We start from the raw sequence: 5452 nt of genomic DNA, 5'->3' as shown, positions 1-5452 counted from the left end.
CCCATCTTAAATTCAGTTCACGTTTTTAGTGTGACTTTCTCCCAATAAACATTATGGCAAAACAATTTCCCCTAATGTAGTGCATTTTTGTGTGTTTTTTTCACTAAAATGTGCATTTTTATGCACAGTTCATTAATTTTCTTGTATGCATTGCTTTACTTGAGAACTGCATCGCAAAATTCAGAGAAACGCAAATTTCAAAGGATGGCTATGTCTTGGTTTGTGTATTGTTTTGCAAAATGTGAATTTGATAAGTTTGCCTTGAAATTTATTTGTTTTATTTCAGATAGTAGCTAAGAACTGACTCTCAAAGAGTGGCTATTTAGGGACTTGAGAGATTAGATAAATAATATCTCAGATCTTAGGAGAAGCTCATTCTATACTTTTCTTAGTTCATCAGTATAACTGTTGAAATATGTTTCTTTTTAATTACATGCTTGTAACTATGGCAACTATAAATATAATTACTCTCCGTTCTTAAGCTTCATCATAGTGATTTCCTTTCAGCAAAGAGCAGTAAAAATAATCCTTCTTTAGAACTCTGGACTTTTTCTCTCCTGAATATCCCTTAATTAGTATGCCATAGGATTAGATCCAGTTATAACTCTTTTGCAACTACAAGAAACCAAATAACTAATATTGAACAGATTTGGGGGAAGGGACAAGGAGGGGTGTAAAATCTCAAGTCTGCTGCTTAACCACTCTGGTAGGAATTTGCTGCCATCTTCAGGCTTTCCGCAAAATGGATTTTGCAATCCCCAAAATGCACACCTTGTTCTTCAGATTATCTTCATGGAAGAAGATTAGCAAATGTAATTTTCTTACTCCCAAAACATAATAAAACAAGCAAGAATAAAACAGCAACCACAGCCATATGCCTTATTTCCATAGTTAGAATAACTCACATTTTGTGCATATATTAGAGCAAATTTAATTCTAAGCATGCCATTCACAAAGCATTTCTGCAAGATACCTCCCACTGATTTCAGACAACAGCAGCAGTGCTCAACAGATTAATGCTTCCTGAGAGTAAGTCCCATTGAATTCAGACTTTCTTCTGAGTAGCCATGGTTATGATTTCAGCCTAAAGGTGGTAAATCAGCATAATTTAAGGTACTCCAAAGAGTATTCATTAATGGTTCCTCGTCATCCTGGAAAAAAGTGACGTGGGGTGCCGCACCGCAAGGTTCTGTCCTGGGCCCATTGTTGTTCAACGTCTTTATAAATGACTTGGATGAAGGAATTGAGGGGATTGTTATCAAATTTGCAGATGACATCAAACTGGGAGGGGTAGCTAATGCCGCAGAAGACAGAATCAGAATTCAAACTGACCTTAACAGATTGGAGAACTGGGCTCAAGCAAACAAAATGAATTTCAACAGGGGCAAATGTAAAGTTCTGCACTTAGGCAGGAAGAACCAGGTGCACGAATATAGGATGGGGAACACCTGGCTTAGTAGGGGTACATGTGAAAAGGATCTAGGGGTCTTAGTGGACCACAAGCCTAACATGAGTCAGCAGTGTGATGCAGCAGTAAAAAAAGCTAGTGGTATTCTAGGCTGCATCAACAGACGTATAGTGTCTCTAGAACAAGGGAAGTTATAGTAGCACTCTATTCTGCCTTGGTCAGAATTCGTCTGGGATACTGTGTCCAATTCTGGGCACCACAATTTAAGAAGGATGTTGACAAGCTGGAACGTGTGCAGAGGAGGGCACCAAGATTATCAAGGGTCTGGAAACTAAGCCTTATGAGGAACGCTTGAAGGAGCTGGTTATGTTTAGCCTGGAAAAGAGGACACTGAGAGGAGATATGATAGCCATCTTCAAATATCTTAAGGGCTGTCACATGGAGGAGGGAGCATGCTTGTTTTCTCCTGCTCTTGAGAGTAGGATTCGAGCCAATGCCTTCAAGTTACAAGAAAGGAGATTTTGACCAAACATTCGAAAAAACTTTCTGACAGTAAGAGCTGTTGGGCAGTGGAACAGTCTCCCATGAAGGAGAAGTGGTGGACTCTCCTTCCTTAGAGCTTTTAAAGCAGAGGTTGGATGGCATGTGTCATGGATGCTTTAGCTGAGATTCCTGCATTGCAGGGGGTTGGACTAATGACCCTTGGGCTCCCTTCGAACTCTGCAATTCTATGATCTTCACAACCATCAAAGAAGATGCAACCCATTTCACCCTTCTTACAAAGATCCAGAGATTTCATAACTTGTCCTTAGACCCTCCTCACTTTATTGTGATCAAGTGCAAGTCTCTTATCTTCTTCAGTGATCAAGCCAGCATCCATAAAGACGGCAGTGGTGATGGCTAACACCGTATCTGATGCTCTGCATAGCAACAGTGTGTACTTTTAACGTGTCATACCCCATCTTTTTATTAGAAGTGGAAGGCGTACCGTACTTTATTTTCCTAATGTCAATCATAACTTCCATCATTTCTATCTTGGGCATCAACTATTTATTCTTGGGCTGCTCCGACCCCCTCCTCCCCCTCCGCGATCGGCAGGGGCGAGGGGGCGCCAGGATCAGCCCGAAATCGGGCTGTTCTGATCCCCTCCTCCTCCACGATCGCCGGGGTGGGCGGAGGGAAAGCCCCAGAGCTGCGCAAAGCGTTTGGCCAACTTTCCCTCTGCCCACCCCACCACAGCCAGCCAGGGAGAAGGGAGACGTCCCTTCTATCCAGCTGGCTGTGGGGTGGGCGGAGGGAAAGCCGCACAAAGCGTTTGGCCAACTTTCCCTCCACCCGCCCCACAGCCAGCCAGGGAGAAGGGAGACGTAAAAGAAAAGGAGCGGCACCGGGCGACGGCAGGCAGTGGGGCAGGCTGGCCAGCGGCCCTGCTTCTAGGGGGGGCAACTGCCCATGGCGGAGTACTCAACTTGAAGCATACTTAACCCGAGGTATGAGTGTAATTGGTTCCGGAAGTCCATACTTAACCTGAAGCGAACTTTCCCATTGAAAGTAATGGAAAGTGGATTAATCCGTTCCAGACAGGTCCACGAAGTACTTAAACTGAAAATACTCAAACCAAGGCGTACTTAAACAGACGTATGACTGTACAATACACCCAGATCTTAAACATATTTCAGTATCGAGGGAAGTCATCATTATGCAATTCGTAATTAACCAGATACTTACCATGTCCATAGTGGGCACTGTGAAGTACAGTGGTACCTCGGTTTATGAACACAATTGGTTCCGGAAGTCTGTTCATAAACTGAAGCGTTCATAAACAGAAGCGAACTTTTCCATTGAAAGTAATGGAAAGTGGATTAATCCGTTCCAGACGGTCTGCAGAGTACTTAAACTGAAGCGTTCATAAACTGAAGCGAACTTTCCCATTGAAAGTAATGGAAAGTGGATTAATCCGTTCCAGATGGGTCCGCGGAGTACTTAAACTGAAGCGTTCATAAACTGAAGCATGGGTGTAATTGGTTCCGGAAGTTTGTTCATAAACTGAAGTGTTCATAAACTGAAGCAAACTTTCCCATTGAAAGTAATGGAAAATGAATTGATCCGTTCCAGATGGGTCCACGGTGTTCATAAACCGAAAATTCATAAACCGAGGTGTTCATAAACCGAGGTTCCACTGTACAGTTATGTGGACATAAATACATGGGAAGGGTAATAGCTCAGTGGTAGAGCACAGAAATACTTTACCAGCTTTTAAATAATTCTATGCTTTATACACAAACACAGAACAAGGTCAAGGAAAATGGTGTTCTTCATATTATATGAAGATAGGTCTAAAAACAGAAAGTCATCCGTTGGTTTAAAGAACAGCATTTTCAGGCTCAATTAACATTTTTACAGGGTTTTTTAAAACTATAATCACTAAAAAGGTGAATTGTATGTTTTCCACTGTGGCATACCTGTGTACTTACTTGCGTTATACAAAAAAAGACTTGCAAAAAGAAGCAATACAATGTAAGCGCAAAGAAAACACATATAAAATTAAAAACACTAAACATTTAAAGAACACTAAAGGTGATCATGGGACGCGGGTGGCGCTGTGGGTTAAACCACAGAGCCTAGGGCTTGCCGATCAGAAGGTCGGCGGTTTGAATCTCTGCGACAGGGTGAGCTCTTGTTGCTCGGTCCCAGCTCCTGTCAACCTAGCAGTTCGAAAGCACGTCAAAGTGCAAGTAGATAAATAGGTACAGCTCCGGCGGGAAGGTAAACGGTGTTTCCGTGTGCTGCTCTGGTTTGCCAGAAGCAGCTTTGTCATGCTGGGCACATGACCTGGAAGCTGTAGGCCGGCTCCCTCGCCCAATAATGCAAGATGAGCGCCGCAAACCCAGAGTCGGTCACGATTGGACCTAATGGTTAGGGGTCCCTTTACCTTTAAAGGTGATTATACAAAGATCCTCCATGAAATATTTATTTAAACTCACCCCCTCACCACCATATAAGCACAATCACCTTTCATGTTAACCAACTAAAGAATACCCTAGAAGAAGCAATCAGGTGTTAATAGCCTGTGCGGAAAGTCCTTGCCTGGCACTGAAAATATGCAATGCAGGCTACCGGGCAAATCTCCTGGGGAAAGCGTTTCATGAATGGGATCCCCAATTTCCTGTGCGTGCCAGGAATTATTCAACTCAAACACTGAATTTTTAATTTTCAAGTTAACAAACACCTATAGTCTAAGAATGAGGGCAAATGGATAAATGTACAGCTGATTCATACAGAAGCATGTGAATATTTTGTGTGTACAGAAGCCTCTGCCCACCTGTAGCAGCTACTGAATGAGTTGCTAGAGCGCTCTGTTCCAGCCTTCTCGACCATATTTTCCCCAATAGTCATATTGCTCTGCAGCAGCAACATATTCCCTTGCCTTTTCTATTGCCAGAGGACAGAAACTGTCTGAGGCGGTCAAAGCACATATAGTAGTAGTAGTGCTAGCACTGGTGACAGGACTCCAGACGTGATCTCTGTAAGAATTTGTCAAAGCTCATTTTGAAGATGCAGGAAACGACCTTCTGCTGAGTCAGACCATTGGCCAGTCTCAGTACTGTCTGCACTGACTCGCAGCAACTCTCCAGGGTTTCAGGCAGGAGTTTTTCCCAGTCCTAACCTGGAGGTGCTGGGGATTGAATTTGGAACCTTTGCATTCACAGCATCAGCTCTACCATTGATCCACGACCATTACCTTTGCTCACAGCCAGCCTCATTGCTGCAATGATTACAGCCAGTCACAGTGTTGGTGTAGCTAGCCAGTGGCTTCTCTGTATATAGCGTCAGTTCACAGGCTCTTGTTGTCTTAGAAACAAATGGCTTGATAATAGCAGCTACTTCAGTTGTTTGCATATCAGAACTATTAGTCCATTATATTGGACAATAAAATTTTAAAATATTTCCTCCTCCGAGGTGCTTGAATACACTGCAATTTTTACATTTTTTTTTTAAAAAAGGTTTACACTACAGAAACCACATTCACGAGCTGTACAACTA

The sequence above is a fragment of the Zootoca vivipara genome, chromosome 1, assembly GCF_965207765.1.
Source record: "Zootoca vivipara chromosome 1, rZooViv2.hap1.1, whole genome shotgun sequence".
Classification (NCBI taxonomy): Eukaryota; Metazoa; Chordata; class Lepidosauria; order Squamata; family Lacertidae; genus Zootoca; species Zootoca vivipara.
Note: the sequence above shows the minus strand (reverse complement) of the source record.